Raw genomic sequence first — 18833 nt, 5'->3', positions numbered from 1 at the left:
GTTTAGGCATTTAAAAACAAACAAACAGAAAAACCCAGGTCATAAAAACCTGGGCAGGAGCCTTGGCTCTGGAAGGCTGGGTGTGTCTTCTGGCTTGTATGTTGAGACCCAGTTGTAAAGATTTGTCAACTTTGATGTGTTGTGTCTAGCTACTTGTAAGGCTTGAAGAAGGATGGCAGTGGGACAGTGGAAGGTGGGGTGCATGTGCAGTTTTCTAAAGGGCTCTTCTGACTTGATCTGCAAATATAAAGCTATTAGGATTTGTTCCCTTCTGGCTCTTTGAGCTGGAGATCAGCAGCAGCAAACATCCACTTGGTTGTTTCTACCTCCACGCTGTTGTTTCTCTCTGGGCTAAAATCATCCTCCTGGAATGGCTTCCCATATTTTGCTTTTGAGGCCCATCTACTGCAATTTCATGGTGTACTGTTGAAGTAGTTAATAGTATTTAAAGGGAGAAAAATGCAACATCTTTGGAAGCTTGCTTGCAGAATTCACAATATAACCATAGATAGGGTCCTACCAGGTTATCTAGAACACATCTGCCAAGAACAATATTCTGCTGCTGTGAAGCATATCTGATCCAAATTGGGATTCAGCCTGTTGTATGGCCTAAAACAGGAACATCCTGGAATTAAATTTAGATCAGATTAATTCTAAATGCCACCTCCCTTTTGTTTAATTACCTGTACTAGAAGGACGTTGCTCTAGACAGAAGAGAAGAAAGGAAATAATATTGTATTAAAACATTTAAAAGGAGTAGTAGGAAAGAAGACCTTTGCAATTGCAAATATGAGTTTGCAGTATGCCATGTAGTGTCCAGAGAATTAAAGAGCATATGCAGAACTCTTTAGCAGGACCTTTAAAGCAGCTTTTGCATGTAGCTGGAAAATGCTCAGGAAGGTCTGGAAATGGAGGTATCATGGAGCTGGTTTCTCTGGATTTGTCTGGTGGCTGCTTATTTTTGGCATCAAAAAAGGAAACCTGAGCCCTTCTCTCCTGAAGCATTTCTGAGGGCTTTTTCCACTGTGGGTTCTCTGGTATGCAGTAAAGGCAAGTGTCCTTAGTTCAGCTGGGTGAGAGTTAATTTTCCTTTAAGTAACTGGTACAGCGCCATGCTTTGGATTTAGTATGACAAAAACATTGACAATACTCTGATATTTTAGTTGTTGCAAGCCAGGGGCTGCTTGGTACTCAGTTGCCAGCTGGGATTAAACTGTGACAGCAAGTTCAGATTGCGACATCTCCCTGACCAGGGCAACTCCAGCTGCCTCCTTTCCATGGCCTCTGAGTCTCATGAAACTTAATTTCCTTTGTTGTGCTTGGCTGAAGTTGGCCCGTGGGTTCAAAAGCAAATGCTTTCATCTTGCACGAAGTATGGGCTCGTAAGATTGTGTTTTTCTAGAAGAAAGCAGGCAGAAGAACAGCAGAGCCTAGAGCTGTATTGATTCCTGTCTGCTGGAAGGACTAGGTGGCTCAGGGTTAGGGATTACTTTGACTTTTTGGGCTTGCTGGATAGCTGGTTATAGTGGGGAAAGCTGCTTTTTGCTCTACAGCCTTTGGGGTCGATGTCCTTGCAGTCTCATCCTCGGATCTTGCCTTTCTGTGCTGCTGCTGGGCTGGGTGGTGTGTTCAGAGCAGCCCTGCCTTGGCTGAGACGTGCCAGCAGGTTGTGCTGCGGGGCTCCACAAGAGCTTGTTCAGCCGCCCTCTGGCAGGGAAACCCCAAAGGAGCTGGGGAAAAGTCTCTGCCTGATCCGGGCCTTCCTGGCCAGCCCCAGGTGATGCTCAGTTTGTGCTTTGGCTGGAGCTGTGTTTGTATTACGACGCTTGAAGGAGAGGTTCAGCAAGCATGCAGAACTTGCCCAGCATCCTGCTGGTCCAAATTAAATGGGCTAAAGCTGTTTGGACTGGATTATACCATCTGTTTGAAAAAGCAAACAGCTTGTCGTCACAAAAAGTGGCTAAATTATTTTAACTCTTTCAAGCCGGGACAGGTGAAACCAATTAAACTGTTTTTGAGGGTCATGGACTTATGCAAATTGTTCCTATTCTTTACTGCAGATTATATAGCCAAAGCTTGTAAGGGTGAATACTGTTACATCTTTCACATAATTCCTCTAACATTGAGGAAAGGAAAAGAAAGGAGGAGGTATTTATTCATCTGGAAAAAGCTCACATTAGAACTGACTATCATGGTTAGTTAAAACAAAAACCAAGATTTAACCACATTCTAAATTTTAAATTAATCTCTGCTCTCAAATGTTGAGATTACAGTCACTGCTGCAGATTACAAAGTGAGAATTTTGAAAAGTACCTATGTTGTGATTTCTCACAAGTGCTGCACCCACTATAGGCACTTTCCTGAGCAACTTTGCACATCCTTGGTCACTGCAGTTAGGCTGAACTCAGCAGCTGACTAATGACCAACATGGGCTGTACCATGGGGCAGGAGTTCCCCTGCTCTTGCAAAACTGAAACCTTTTACTGCAGTAGAGGAGTGGGGATGTGCACAGTGGCTGCCAGCTTGTCCTGCACCCTTGTAGCAGTGACAAGACTATCCTTAGTCTGGTGTGGTGCCCTCTGTGATCCAGGTGATGCCAGGGAGCAGATGAGCCTGTAAAGTACCAGAAAAGAGAGTTTGCTCAGGGAGGAAGCTTTGCTGATGTTGGTGCACAGGCAGTACTGTTAGGGAGGAGCTGAAATCCTTGCTGATGACTTTTATCAGATTAGGTGAAGCTTGTTATATAGGGAGGTGCTAATAAATATAGTTGTTCAAGGGACAGGGGGTAAATGGAAGCAACTTTGGATGAACTGTGGACTTCTAACCAGCTCAGGTATGGGCACTCTCTGCTGGTAGAAGACAGCTTTGGGCTGATTCCTCCAGCATGCATCCTGGTGAATATTCCCAACAGTAAGAGAGCAGCAGCAGTGCTGTGTGCTACAGCCAGTACTTACAAGCTCCAGGCAAAATGCTCTCTGATCTGCAGGAAAAAAGCCAGCTGTCCTATGTCATTCTCCTGATTGCTGGGTCAAAGTGTACTACAGAGATGTTGTAAGAGCTCAAGGCAAGTTTTTTCAGTTTTTTTTTTTTTCCCCAATTTATTGACTTTTAAATATACTTACATGTCTTCAGTATTTAGACTGAAGCAGTATTGGGCTAAAGATCTTCAGAACACCATGAGCTTCCCTGCTAGTGGCACCCTGGAGTGGGTCAATTTTCAATGGAGCTTTGCTTAGCTGGGGTTTAAGTCCCCAGCATCTCACAGAGGGTCAGGCAGATTCCTGTGGTCCAAAACTGCCTTGGGAATTTGTGTGGAAAGTTTTATACTTTTCATCCTACTTCAGTCTGCAAGGAGAAGTAGAGAGACTCTTCTGCAGGAAAGAGCAGTTTCATGCACCAGCAGTTTGTGACATGCAGTGAGCACCCATTTGGAAGGAAATGAACACAGCCTCCATGCCTCTCCCAAATCACACAGTCCTGGGGCCTGTTTGTAGCCAAACATAAAACTTTTTCAAAAGATGATCTCACCTGTTGAAAATCACATCCACGTGAATCAGAGCAGGAAGGGGAGCAGTGGCTGAAAGGGATGGAGGGCTCCACGTGGGCAGCAGATGCACGTGGCTTGCAGGAGGACAACCCATGTGGTTTTTTCCAGCTGTGAGCCTTGGTTCTGCCATCAGTGTGTGAGAGGCTCGGTAGAGTGCACTTTTTGTTGAGTGTTTGCAGTTTTGTTTGACAGTGGGAAATGCTGGAAAATGTTAGTGAGAGCTGTCAAAGCCTGTAATCATCTCCCAAGGGAAGGAGTAGCATCCCTACATGAGTTTAAATCCTTACAGACCTTATGTAGCATAGGAAAAGTCCTGGCAATGAAAGGATGACCTGAGAACTCTTCTGTGGAGAAGTAATGACTGATGTGAGCTGGAGAGATGGGTGTGCATGCTAAAGGTAAAGGAAGAGCAGGCATTTCCATGAAGAACAGTCCTTCCATAACTGAACTATTATTCTTCATGCTTCTGGGTGTACATGATTGCTGGTCAGATAAAAACAAAATATACCTTTGAATGCATTTGTACAGAACTGTCTGCAGAGGGAATTAAAAGTCAGAACAGAAACATTCCTTGAGGTATGTGGTGTTTGTGCTCAAGTCAGTTGTCTCCCCATTGAGTTGCTGGCTGAGTAGATCCAGAGTCACAGAGCCATTTCTGGCCCCAGGACTGGGTAAAAGTTTGCTACATTACCCTGTCCTTCTCTTAACTTGGCTTTAAAGCTATTCTGATGCCTGTCACTAAGGAGAGAGCCCTGCAGCAGTGAGGTGGGGTTGCCTCGTGTCCCCACTATGGTGTGTGGATGCCCACTGTGGCTGCTCCTTCCCACCTCCATGTGTGTGTTCATGTGGGCATGTCTTGGTCTAGCAATTGTCCCACAACAGCTTTGAAGTATATAGTCACCTATTGCCAACAGATGTCATGGCTCTTTTCAAAGGAAAATGCAAGATCTCTCCTGTTAAAAAAAAAAAAAGTATAGTTTGAGATGTCTCCTCCACATCTCTGAATCTGGCTCCAGCCCTGAGCTGTGAGGTTTCATATTCCTTCATGTCTTGTCATTTCCTGCCAAAAATGACCAGCAAGGTGCCAGAGGGAGGCTAATTCTTATTCTGAGATTTATTACACTACAAATTCTTTAGTACTGCTAATTAAGTCTAAGCTCCACTTATCAAATGGCCAGGTACCTTTTCGCAGGACTGCCATGTGGTATCTGTTTGTTCTCTCTCCATGGCTTTCCTGAGCATTCCAGCGGGTTGAGGAGGCCATAATGTAGATGAAACTAATAATAAACCTGCACTAGAAGCAGCTGCATTGTGGAGGAACTTCAAACCCCAAAGCAAAGCAGACAGGGACAGTTTTAACTGCAATGTGCTCTTTAACTGAAACCTGGGCTGGAGCTGACCTGCCTGCCTTGTGATACTGTGTGGGCTGGGTGGGGATGCAGCCTGTGTTGTTAACCTACTGCTACAATATTTACACAGATAAATTTAGCATCTGACATTGAGAAAGTGATTTTCTGTACAACTTTTCAGCTTGGGCCACCTATGTACTCTGGGAGAGAGGAGATTGCATGAGTGCTTTTGCATGGGTCCTTTTGCAAGTTTCCCATGCTCCTGACAGGTAAACTGGGTAGGAGTCAGCAGTGCCTCTGGGGATGGTGCATTTTAAATCACTTTACCTTGTCTTTTGCTCATCCCCCAGCTAGAGCAGCCTTGTTGAAGGATTTTTTTCCAGTGCAGGTCCCTCTGGTTGGGTGCTTATGTAGGCTTCACAAGAGACCCTTACCATTAGCAGCTGGTTTTGAATTGCAGTGCTGGAACTCAGCAAGGGTGTGAGAGAGAGTGACCAGTGCTGCAAGCTGAGGTGGGGCTGAGGTGCCAGGGCAGGTCAGTGGAAGGCTGAGATGGACAGGTTTGTGTTTTTGGGGGTTTTTTTTGCAAGGTTTCCAATGTCCTGCCCAATACATTTTATCTACAGCTGTCACTTACTGGGAAGTGCTGCAGCATCACCTTTTTGAGCCAGCAAAACTCAGAGAGAAAGGGATGTCTTCAGAAAAAGGCCCTGCCAGTAAGGTCTGTGGGCTGATTTTCTGAAACAGCTCAGGCAAACGAAGACTGGGTGCTGATTTCATTGGGACCTCCTGAAGTGCCTCCCCATTCATTGGATCTGGACCACAAGCTAAACAGGAGGTTTCTGGAGCACAGCTGCTGCTCAGCCCCCAGCAGGGGTGAGCAGTAGCTGCCCTACCCAAGCACAGCTGGTTTGTGTTACTGGGGCCTGATAACAACTTCCTCTTCCCTGTGTGTGTGCTGGTGGCAGGAACGCAGCTGCTGGCTGTCCTTGGCACTGCTTTCTGGGGGATCTCTGTGCAGGCAGCACAAGGGGAGTCACTGGTATTTTATCATTGGTCACTGGTATTTCAGCTTTGGAAGCCTCAGGAGAGGCTTCCCCTGTTGACTCAGAAGAGAAGGGGCCAGGAGCACTGAAAATAAGCTGATGGGTAGCTGTTCTTTCTCTGTGGCTCTCATGGCTTTATTCACCAGAATCAGGGAGGGCAGAAAAAGGGAGTGTTCAGGAAGCTGTGTAGAACAAGCTGAGTCCAAGTAGGGAACAGAAGGAAGAGGAGACAGGTCCTCTAAGTTTTTTGTCAAGTCCCCCATCTGTGGAATTTTGGCTGCCTGCTCAGGAAGAGCAGTCCTTGCCTGGACAGGCTGATGAAGAGCACCAGGTTCCCTTGCTTGTGAGACTGGCTGGAGATGTGGGCCTGGACAGCTGGCAAAGCAGCAGCTGTGGGATTGGTGAGAGCACGGAGGGTGAGTGGCTGTACCTTGTTCCTCCCAGGTACAGGTGTCGGAAAATGAGTCATGTGAATTCCAGTGACAAGAGCCAGCCTTGCTGCTCATGCTCTGAAACCCCTTACTGGTGATGCCTGTCCTCCATTCTTCTGGGGCTGTCACACAAAGCCCAGAGGTATTTCCCATCTGGGGACAAAGGAGTAAGAGATACTTCCTTAATGTTGCACTTCCCAGATTAGCTGGCACAGAATTGTGCTACAAAGCATTTACCCTTCAAGTACATAACAAGAAGAAAAGCAGACCAGCCCCTAATATACAATATGGGGTTTATTATTTGATGTTTAATTATTTAAAATATTTTAGCCATGCTCCCCATTGCATTAGGCTGGAAGCATACATATACTGAGATGCTGCATGGCTTAAAGAGCTCGTGACCTGTACAGCCTAGACAGCTTTGGGGTACAACAGAGAGGGAATGTGGAGAAGTGGCAGCTGACTTAGGGAGGCACAAGGGGAGACTGGTGAAGCCAAGAGAAGTGGCTGGGCCCCTCATGTCCAGTTTCCTGCTTCCCACCCCATCCCTGACAATACAGCTTCTCCTGTTTTAACACAAGAAGGATCTGTGGTAAGGGGGAAAGGAAACAGAAGTTGTCCTTCTCTAGAGGTAGTGTTACTCTGGTATTGCAGCTTTCCACAAGGCACTGGCTCCCTGTCAGAGATGTCAACCCCAAACAAAGCTGTTCAGGATGTTTGCTCAGTGTGCTGTGCCACAGCACTCCATGTTGGCTGTAAAGCTGAACAGACCACTCAGGGTGGCTTGGAAGAGAAGCAAACTGCCTGCCAGGAAACACACCTTTATTTATTTAAACCTTTATTTATTGCCAGGCCAGGAGAAAATGTGTACAGGTTTTGCTTTGTGAGAAACAATGGATACCTCACATTGCAGGAGAGAAAATGTGGTACCAAGGCTCAGTATGCCTTGAAAGGACAAGAGATGGTCTGCTGAGTACACAGACCTAAATCCATGGATTTTCATAAAGATCTGTTTCTAACCTTTTCAGGAGTGGGGGCAGTCATTGCACAACCAGGGGACTCTGTTGTCTGATATGCCCTCTCCTTCTGCTAGCAGGATAAGAGCCTTGTGTTGAACCTGTGGCTTCATGCTGCTGTTCTGTCAGCTGCAGGCCCTTTTCTGAGCTGTCACCTCATCAGGTGTTTGTTCCCAGGTGTTGCTGCCTCAGCTGCAGTGCCCTGATTCAGCTGGTTTTGCTGCTCTAGTCTCTACTGAATTAACAGCAGGATTTTTTGGAGGTAGGTGCTGATTGCTTTTCTTCTTTTTCAAACCAAAATCAGGAACAGGTTTTCTTCCAGCATCATCTCCCCCTCTTCAGGAGTTGGATGCAATATTTCCTTCAAATCACCTTTCTTTGACCTCAAGAACAAGCTTGGAAAAATAAGAGAGTCTTTTCTAGCATTCAAGGGCCATGACCTCTATCACCTTTGCTGCTATTGAGTGGTTATTGCCTAGGACACTCATCTCTGGATTTGTTCCTGGATTTTAAGTAGCAGATTCTGGGTAAGTTAGCTCAGTAGGCATTGACGTGATTCAGCTAATTTGAGATGTGTTTTTACTGGAAAACTAACGAGTACATGTGTGAGCCAACTTTAAGGTTCCCTTTTCTTGGTGAAGTGAGTGATTGCTCAAGACAAGGTGACAGAATATTTATTTTAACTTTTAAATCATAGCAACAGTTGCATTTTCCTCCGCCTACTCGCTGTCTTAAAACTAAAAAAACAGCTGAACCAAACTTTCCAAAAAGTTTTCTGGCAGAAACAGGAAGGGCAAAATTCCACCTGAAAAGGTTGAAGTTGCTTATAACTGAAAAGAGCCACTTGGGAATAGAAGTGAGAGCTGTCCATATGTGCTTCTCTTCTAATATTAACAGTAATGAGAGACCTAGGTGGTCAAGGAGCATTTTAGAGGTGCTTCAGCTACTTAAGAAGATGCCAAAAATCTGTCACATTGACAGGCCTTGTCAGTATGAGAGCATTGCGCAACAGCTCTTCAGAAAGGGCGAAAAATGTTTTCTGATGAAAATTGAATTAAGTAAAAGGAACTGTAATTATTGCAGCTGGAATATGGCCTGGCCAGTAAGATTTTTAAAACTTTGCTTGCTGTGAGCTCTGTCAAAAGTGGTCTATTCTCTACTTTGCATCTCACACAGGAAAGAAACCTCTGAGAGCAAAGATTAGCTGGCACTGTGCAAAGGTACAGAGTTCAACCTGTGAAGGGAATCATCAAGTAAAATTCAAATGCCACCTTTGGCAGTGCAAGGTATTTTATTGGCAGCTGTTTATTCAAGTGTTGACTCAGCCTAGCTTTTGAGATCTAACAAGACTGAGAGCCCTGAGGGCTTATGGCCATGGGCATTAATAAGGCAATCTAATTCAGAGATAATTAAGTCGCATTTATTAAATTCCTAATTAAGCAGTCAACTGTAAATTTGTTAAGTAAGGAATGCTCAGTTGGGATTATTCCCTTTCCACACCCTAGCAAAAGGTTAAAATGGGAGGAAAATTACTCCAAAAAAATCCTCCCCCTTCTGAAACATGATTTATAGTTTAGGTGTGGTGCTTGTGGAGGAAGCAAAGACTAAACATCTCTGCCCTGCTGAAGTAGAAGGAGAGCATTTCCAGAAAGATTCCCTCCTCCTAGCAGTGATAGCACAGTGGGAATGGATGTATCTGCATAGGTGCTGCTCCTTGGGAAGAAGAGAAATGCAAATTTGAAGATGGGATCTCTGTTTGCCTCCCTGGGTGTTGGGTTAAGTTCAGCTCTACTGTGAACTCATGGCCTCAAGTCTTAACTAAGACCACAACCAGTCCAGAACTTCTCTAGGATATGGTATCTGATGAGGAAAAAAAAAATGTAGAGAAATAAGAGATTTTTCTATTCCTGTTTCACAGATGAGGAAAAATAGGATGTAAGAAGAACTGAAGACATACCTAAGATGACTTAAGGAGAGCATAATTGAACATTTAACTGAAGGCCTCTGAGCAACCTCCCTTAAACAGCAGGTGCTGCCTCTGTACTGCAAGGCCTGGCTTATCCTCTATATGTGACAGTTCTGTGCTCCAACTTCCCACTTGCTTCAGCTCTTCTCTCCAGGAACCCCAAGCAGGCCAGTTTTCCTCTGCTTAAACTCAACAACAACAAAAAAAGCCAGCTGAATGGGTATTTACAGACTTGGGAATCCAGAAGGAAAATGTGCCAGTATTATCTCAGGTCTTTTGTTTGCTGGTGCAGAGAGGAGGATGATGGGAGAGGAGCCAGCAGTGCCCATGAACCTTGCACAGTGCTGGCAGGGGCGCGGTGGCTGCGCCGGGTTTGGCCACACCTTGGGGAGTGCATGGGAGGCTGCAGCGTTTGGCCCCGGGCTCTGGGGCAGACTTCTAGGTGGAGCCTCGTAATCTTCCTTTCCTGCTCCTCCTAGCTACTGACAGCAGTCCTGGGAGCTCTTCTGGGCTACCGATTTGCCTCCCAAACTGTGCTGCTTTCCTGAAGGCTCTTTTGGACCACAGCACTAACATCAATGTCTTGTCACAAGGTTTAGCTTCCTCCTCTCTGGTTTATATTTGAAGGGGTGGACACACTCATAGCTGTAGACAACTGGTGTGTTTGGACTGATTATAGGCATCTCTGAGATTTAGTTTCTCTTGTTTGTCTGTCTGGTTCAGTCTCCTCAGTTTTCCAGAAGAAGACAAAAATGCTGATGGACTTATGGATAATAGTGTAGGGCACTGGCACATGCCCAGGTTTACCAACTGCTAAACTGTGGCTCAGTTTAACTGCCAAACTGGCAGTAAATTCCACTTTCAAGCTATTTAAACACCTGGCCTGTCTGGGAGTTGTTTCTTTCAGCAGTCAGAGTGAGGAATATGAGATTTCCAGATCAAATGAGGATTATTTTCCATTCTTGCACACACCATAGTTGGAGATCATATCCCAGGCTAGAGTAGATCAAAATAGTGACTGAAGGATAAAAGTGTTAGGCATGTAAGCCCCAGCAATAACCAGTTAATGAATAGTTTTGTCCCCTTCTGCTTTTCTTGGTGCCTCTGTCTTTGCCTCCTACTGTGCTATGATTCCTCAGTCTATAGCAGGACCTATGACTGTAATGATATTTTCAGGCAGAGCTGAGTCTGCTTCTTGCTGTCCTGAGTCCAATAAACTACAGTCATCAAGTTTCAGGCTTTCTTTGGCTTGCCTAATTTTGAGAGGCCCCTTGCTTCTCACAGCTGGGGTTTAGGGGCAGCAGTAACCTCAAGGTGCTCCAGGGCTCTCAAACTCCTAACAGCCCATAGCAGAGAGCCAGTGCTGGGGATGGGCTTGTGTAAAGCAGGCTGAGCTCACAAATGTAGGGGTTTAGATAAAATTTCCAGTTAGTTTTTTCACTTTTCAGTGCCTTTTGCCCTTCACCATTACAGAGAATACAGGACAAAGAGAACTGGCCATGCTGCTTTTCTTCACCTTCCCCAGCTTGGGCAGTCTCAAAGAAGATCTAGGTTACAAGGTGAGTGGTGAAGATGATGGTTGGACTCAATGATTTTAAAGGTCTTTTTCAAATGGAACAACTCTATCATTTAATGATTAAATCCTGAGGGTGGAGCAGAAGCACCATGGTGTGGACACAGTTTATGCTGCTTCATCAGCTGCATCTAGTTCAGCTCTGGATTCACCTTCAGACCTTCTCTAAGGAAAGCAGGTCCGGTCAGATAGCCTGGGTGAGGGACAGAACATGGAATTAGGGACTGAGAAACAAGGTGGATGAAGGCAGACAAGGAGGATGTTTCCTTCTGTCCTGTCCTTTTCCCCTTTCAAGTAGCAGGACCATCACTCAGAGCATATTTTCTTGGCAAAACTTACAGATCATTCTGCTCTCCTCTGTTGAGCTAGGTCCATGGATTTCTAGGAAGAGATGGTCTTGGGCAGCAGGCAGGGCTGTCTTTTAAAACACCAGGAATGCCATCCAACACTGAACCCTTCTTTCATATGAACTTGAATTTGCTGATGTGAACTTGCAGAAGCTGAGGGATTCTTGTCACTTTTGTAGATTTATACTCACAAACACATACTAAGAACATTCTGCCCCACCCTTCCTTTTTGTTTTCTTTCTATTAGCGTTGCTTTCTCCATATGAATTCTGGTTTCTGATGATACTCTTTCTGGTTATTAAGACTCCTTTTCTGTACACCCTTCCTCCTGCCTCTTTCATAGCCTAAGCCAAAAATATTTGTCTACCACAAGTGATCAATGCCAGATTTGTTGTGTGGGCAGGATTAACAGTGAGGGATAACAAAATAGAGGCAAATTGATGCTTCACTAAAAATAGACCTGCTGCAGAAGGTAGAAATTGTTTCCTCATGTTAAAGCTAAAGGATAATTAATAGAGCAATTGGGACAAATTTGGGGAATGATTCTTGGTGAACCACATCCTTCCTGCACTCAGCAGAGGAGGCAGAGGATGACACAGATTTGAAGCAAGCCCAGAAGTGGTGAGAGGGTTGGTGTTGGCAGCCATTAATAACTAAAGCTGCCTGTCATTTGGCTTTGCTGTAAGTGGCTAGAGCACTACTGACCACGGCAATTTTTGGCACCTTCCTTTCTGGATGAGCCAGCATCTGTGTGGATCTCAGCCTCAAGTGGAGATGGCAGAGTGTGCAGAGATGGACTGTGACAAGGTTTCCTCCTTGCATGCTTGTCTGTTTTACATTCTGGATCAAGGCCTGAAACTTAATCCAGCTATTTAATTGCACATAATTTAATCTGTTGTCCTGTAAATCATGTTCTCTCCTGTAAACCATCTGACCAAAATGATGTTTTCATCCTTTTAATACAACAGGTTATGGCAGCCAATTCCCAAGGCAGCACTTGTTATTTAATTATAGCTAATGGATTATTACCTGCAAGCACCACTGTTGCCATCATCTGGAAGAAACCTGTGCCAGAAATGAGACATTTCTGATGTTGGGAAACTGGAGGTGGCTGGAGGACAGGGAGAATGTCCACATAAGCCTGGTGCTTATTTCTTTGAAGGCAATTCGCAGTGAGAGTAAGAGAGAAATGATGATATAAAAAGTCCTGGGATGAAGTTAAAAATGTGCACTCCTTTGCTAATCAGGTTACTGCATCAGGATATGGCATGTGGGGCCCCCAAAATAGGACCAACCTGCTGGAGTGGGTCCAGAGGAGAGCCACAAAAATCACCAGAGGGCTGGAGCATCTCTCCTGTAAGGGAAGGCTGAGAGACTTAGGGCTGTTCAGCCTGGAGAAGAGAAGGCTCCAGGGAGACCTTATTGTGGCCTTTCAATGTTAAAAGGGGGCTTATAACAGAGATGGGGACAGACTGTTTAGTAGGGCCTGTTGCACTAGGACAAGGGAGTAATGGTTTTAAGCTAAATGAGAGGGTAGGTTTAAATCAGATATTATGAAAAAATTCTTTAAAGGTGGTGAGACACTGTAGGAGGTTGCTCAAAGAAGGCCTGTTCCAGGCAGTGTTCAAGGCCAGGCTGGATGTGGCTTTGAGCAAGCTGGTGTAATGGAAGGTGTCCCTGCACATGACAGAGGTGCTCAGTCTAGATGATTAAGGCTCACCTAAAGCACTCTAAGATATTAGTATGTGACAACTTGTGTTTATTATATCCTTGTCAGTGGTAATGGCAAGCCCTCTATTTTGAAAAGTGGGTTCATCTAAACTATTGTCATATCACCCCTAATCTTCCATTTAACAGCTTAGAGGAAAGCTGGATCCCACTGAAGCTGGTAGGTGAACCAATCACTACTTGAATAACTAATTTCCTATAATTCCAGTGGTGCCCATTGATGATGAATCAGGCAGAGGACTTGTAACAAGGGTAGGAGTTGAGTGTTTGTAAATGCAGTGACTCTCCTGGGTGGGCAGAAGCAAGGAGAACAGGCTGTGCCCTGAGCAGGGAGGAGGTCAGCAGGACTCAGCTGTGATCTGTTTTGCCAAACAAACATGATGTGGGCTGGCCAGCCTAGCACATGTGCTAGACAGATGATTGGCCTACACACAACCCTCAACCAGCAGCAAAGCAATATTTCTTGCCTGGTGGGCATGAAACAGGGGAGGTGAAGGACTTTTAACTCAGAAAGTATCACAGTGAACAGTGGACATATATTACTGGAAAAAGAGTTGTATCAGTTCTGCTCTTATCAGAGCAGCTTATCATCATCAGTGCAGATTTCCCTCCTCTCCTACTGCTGACTGTTTATCAAATGGGGTATAGCAGCTCTTTTGAACATTCTCACCAGGTTTTAGAAATGCCTTGTGATAAAATGTGACATTTTCTACGGGCAGCTCTGACTCCTCTTGTGTATTGCCTCATCTATACTTCTCATTTTTAGTCTTTGCTAATTTCAGTCTTGGCATCTTGAATCCATGGGAGTCCTAGACACGTAGGCTGGAAAAGACATGATAAATCATGTACTTCTGCCTATGAGCAGAGGCGGGATCAGCATTCCTGGACCACCCTGCAGACCTTATCAAGACATCTTGACAATGATTTGTTTACACCTGTTCCTGAAGATCCTACATGAAGAGGATTCTGCATCTGTTTCTACTATAATGCTTAACTAACTTTACAATTAATTAAATTCTTAATTAAAATTAAGAAATTTTATTGAAATTATTAAGTCCTGCTTTTTATAGATGTAGCCTTTTATATTCTTCTTCAGGCAAAGAACAATGTAATTTAGTTTTAAAAGTTTGTAGTTAAAGTGTTTTACCATATAGTCCTAATTTTCTTCCTGTGAGGCAAAACAAGTGTGTTCTTTTGAATTTTTTCTTGGTCATAATTCCTCAGCTATCAATATTGTTCGTTGTGCTTTAACTAGATCACATTTTGAGTTAGAGAGATTTGACAGACGTTAAAACTCTGCTAAGGTAGAAATCCATAATTGTAGGAACACCCTTTAATACCAACTCACACAAAACAGTGGTGGGTGTCTCATATGTCCAGTAATAAATAGGGAAAATTTTAAAATTGGGATATGCTTCCTCCATAAGGCACACTCAGCTTTCAGCAATCAGTGGTTTAGAAACTTCCTGAACTGGAGGTTGCATTTCTATCACCACATTTAATAGACCCTGATGGGCTAATTCAATTGACTGGAAAAGAGATTAGACAAATTTTATGGTTAATCTTCAAAGCATCTTGTGACACTGAGTTCCTCAATTTACGTGCTATCCACACGAAAAACATATTTCCCACAGCTTGTCTCAGATGTGTTTGCCTGGCAGCTTAACCACTACTCCCACCCCTTTTATTCCCCATCAGCTCTTGCATTCTGAGAAATAGCAAGTGTCCTCCATATCATGCCTGTTTGCATAGACCTGTGGCAGGAGTGGCTTTTTTCTAGAAACAGCGGTATATCACTGCTGAAATCCTAGAATGAGATGGACCTCCTCTAGAGAAACTATGACATAGGTCAGCACGCCTGGCTCTCATCTCGCAAGGCATGCAACCAAAAGTTTGCTTTGGTGTTGTCCACTTCTGCTTGGAGCTGTCCTGTATCTTTGTTTGTTGTAACAGAAGCAGCATCCTGTCTTCACTAAGGGCCTAAACAGACTCATTTCATCTGTGGCAGGGAATGAGAGCGCACTCATGGACAGTGACTGCACATTCCTGTCACATGGGCCATGAACTTGGAGAAGTTATTACTGCCTCTACCTATTTCATCCATTTTGTTTCATGGTTCTACAAGAGAAAGTAAATATTAAATGCTGGTCCCTGGCCAAATTAGTCTGCCAGTTCTTCACCTTAATACTCCACCCAGCTAAACAAAGAAGATGATCACTTAAGGATCAAAGCTTTCATCTGAAAATTTAAGGATGACTAGATGTGCTGGGAAATATGACCCATAACATATTAAAACAATAATTGGAAATGTTTGGTTTCTTCAGAGCTTAAAGAGGAGGTAATGCAAAAATTCAGCTTTTAGTAGTGCATTGTAAATCACTTAAATCCTTCTTTGCAGGGTCTCACAGCAGCCAGTGACTCCTTGGCATATGGGCTGTTGGGCTCCAGCAGCTGGCTGGGAGTTGGATGATTATCTGTCTCAGCCACGGTGTCCCTGTGCTATGGCGTGTCAACAGAGCAAGATGGAGGGAAATTTTCTTGGTGGATCTCATTTGGGCTCTCCTGCTTGTCTGCAAACTTTCCAAGCCACTGCTGGAAAAGGGACTGCCCCTGCATGGTGCTCCAAGCATGGAGGGGTTCTGCTGCAGGTATTGTGTGTGTGTATTTGGACATGTCAAGTTCTAAAACTAGATGACCTAAAACTCTTACAGCTCCACAAGGTCCTCAGCGAAGGTTACCATAATCTCTTGCCTCTCTTTCAAGCATGACCTGAAGTAATGGCTTTGGGTGTGACCATATAACCTCTAGCACTTTTTAAAAGGGAGTTTTGCATGTCAACAAAGCAGCATGGCTGCTGGTGAGAGAAATGTAACCTCTTCTCTTTCCCCTTCCCCTCCTGATAATAGTGGGCCTTTCCTGTTCTTTATGTGTGTTTTATCATTCACTCTTGCATGTGTTTAATACATGCACTTTTCCAAAACAGCAGAATGGCAAGACCTGGGCCAAGTGTTAGCAGGGATGGCTCTGCAGGATTGTGGCTGGACTGAAGTGACCTGCAGGTTTAACACTGCTCTGGAAGACTGAAGCATTACAGTTTTCTGTGCCAGGACAAGTCCTGCTTCATGGACTGTTTTTGGAAAACCACAGTAAATAGATGTTATGGAGTTTTATGAGGTTTTAAAAAAGAGGTTGCCCATTTTTTAATGCTTGAGGGTAATGAAAGATCAAGGAGCATATTATGATTACAGTTGGAAATCACCAAAGCTGTCGTTTTTTCCCCTCATCTTTACCTTCCTTGACCTAAAACTTATTGACCTTGATCTAAAACTTCTTTCCTGCACAGAAGTGTCCCACACACTTTCCTTCTAAAGAGATCCACCCTGAATGCTCTGCTTCAGTAATATTATAGGTCTGATTCAGTAAAAAAGGAATTGCTATACAGATGTGTCTATAGATAACATGAAAGTGTTTTCCTTCTCTTCCATTTCCTACTTATTCTCCGTAGCTTACTCAGGAAAATTGTGAGGAATCTTCCAAAGAGTGCAGCTGGATGCTGGAGCTGGTAAGTGAAATCATACAGTGGCCCTGCATCTATACTAAAGGGTAATAAAGTTGTGTGTAATACAGGAAATCATAGACCAAATATTGGCAACCACATCCTATGTAGATTTTGCCGAGATTGGCTTTGATTGCCAACTGGTTGCCAGAAGCTGTCTGTGATTCAGTTCTTCCCTAAGGCCACCCACCTGGTGGCTCAGGCACTGGAGCAGCCACACTGGTTGTGGCCACAGCAATGTTACAGCCAGAGGTCAAGTGAGCATCTCCTGCCAACACAGAATGGGCGGATTCCTTCTTTTCAGTAGATTTGTATTAGGTAAGAAATTAGGAACGCTGTGTGTGCTGTGGCACTAAAGAGTCAGGTATATTAATTTACCTCTTTCTGCTGGAAGAGCCCAGATATCAGGGGCTATTGCCAGTAGTTTGTGAAAATCTGTTGTGAGGGTGGGTAGGAGTGTTTCCAAACCACCCCTCTGGGGACTTCTGCTAACAGACTCATCAACTCACTGCAGGGAATTGGCCAAGGACCCCACTGGGAGGTGGCATTTGAGGTGGTGGTGGATGTGGCTGGGATTTCCCTGCTAAACAAAAGTCAAGCTGCAGGCACAAGCTCTAGAGAGTCCCATGAAGGCTGATGTTTGCTACTAATGGTCTCCAGATACTCTGGTGAGATGGAGCTTCCTGGGATATCTGAGTGATTTTTGGATCACCTGGAGCAAGGAGGAGGTGGCAGGGCAGTGATCTCTCTGTAGTACGTGATCTATCATGCTGCCTCTGTAGCAAAGTAGCTGGACTGAGAAGGAGAACCAGGTAGGAGTTAAAAGACAGGAAACCTTGCTTTTTGGCAGTCAGGCTGACAGAAGACTTGCCTTTCAAAGCCTCCAGAATTCCAGTGTTATGGAAATTGTTGCCTGAAGATAGCTTGAAGGAGGACAAGCCTTATGGTGGTAGTCTTAATACATCCTAGCTATTCAAGAAATAATGTTCTTCAAGGTCTGATGGGAGAAGAGGCTGCTTTCTGACCTTCCTCTGCTTGGCTTTGATTTCAGACTTTCCCTTGCTTGTTTGTATAACATTGGAGCAAACTTTGATAACTTAAATTGCTGGCCTGGAGCCCAAACAACTGGCAAAAAAGGTCAGGAAAGAAAGTACAGTGCTACTGCTTTCCCTTGGCTGGTGACCACTCCTTCTCCTTATCACTGAAGCCAGTGGTAGCTCAGATTGCCCTTGTTCTTGTAACAAAGGTGCTGGGTAGGAGGAGAACTGAGCAGCAAAAGGCAGACAAGACCTCAGGAGCAATTTGCAGGAATATGTATTAAAGCTCAGTCCAGACTTAGGGGTGAGCACAGCCTGCATAAGAAACCTTCCCTGCAAAAGGCAGCACAGAGTGTGCCAATATACATCTCTGCGCTCCCCTCACCATTTCAAGACTGCAGTCTGTGACTGGTGGAGTGGGACCCTGCTCATGGGAGGCTTCCACTAACCTCCATCACCAGCCTCATCCTTGGCAGTGACTGAGAAGAGCTGGAGGGGAGGAAGAGAGGCAGAATGGTGGTGTGGGTACCAGTCATCACCCGTGAAAAGACACCCCATTGAGTATCCCAGGACCTGTCTGGAACCCCTGTGTGACAGCTGAGGGCTGTGTGGGTCTGCATCTAGTTCACTCAGAGACCACTGAGGCACTTAAAGCCATTCATTACAACAGCACACACTGACAGGCACTGCTCGTGCCTGAACTCATCCTGTGTGTCTTGGCTATGTCAGGGGCTGGCATAAAGTGGTTTTTTCCTCTTGTGAGTAGCAAGATTTACAGATGATCACTCAGTGGGGTTTGTACAGTTGTTCAGGTCCTTGCAAGTTTGTCCTTAGGCTTTTCAGAGTGCAATCTACAAAAATCAATTTAATTGCTTTTGTGTGTGCAAAGGCCAAGTTCAAGACCCTGCTCTTCGCAGTCAAACCAAAGGGTAAAATGTCTATTAGTTCACAGTATGGCTCCTATCCCTTTTCTTTGTATTGAAACCTAGGCCAAATTACCCAGACTGCTTCTCTTTGCAGAACTGGGCCTGAAATATCCCAAGTCCAGGCTTTCCCTCTGAATTTTGCCATACTTGTTTCTGGGAAAAGCTGTCAGAAAACAGAATGCAAGGTAAAAGGCAGGAGAGGAGAGGTGTTTACCACCTGCCTCTTTTTAAACAGGGGTCCACCTGCTGAGAAGGTCCAGTGCAGTTCAGAAGGATTCTTGTTGTGTCACAGTGATTTTCCTATCTCTAGT

Source organism: Zonotrichia albicollis, chromosome 6 (genome assembly GCF_047830755.1).
Source record: "Zonotrichia albicollis isolate bZonAlb1 chromosome 6, bZonAlb1.hap1, whole genome shotgun sequence".
NCBI classification, from domain to species: Eukaryota; Metazoa; Chordata; class Aves; order Passeriformes; family Passerellidae; genus Zonotrichia; species Zonotrichia albicollis.
This window is presented reverse-complemented; position numbering follows the sequence as displayed.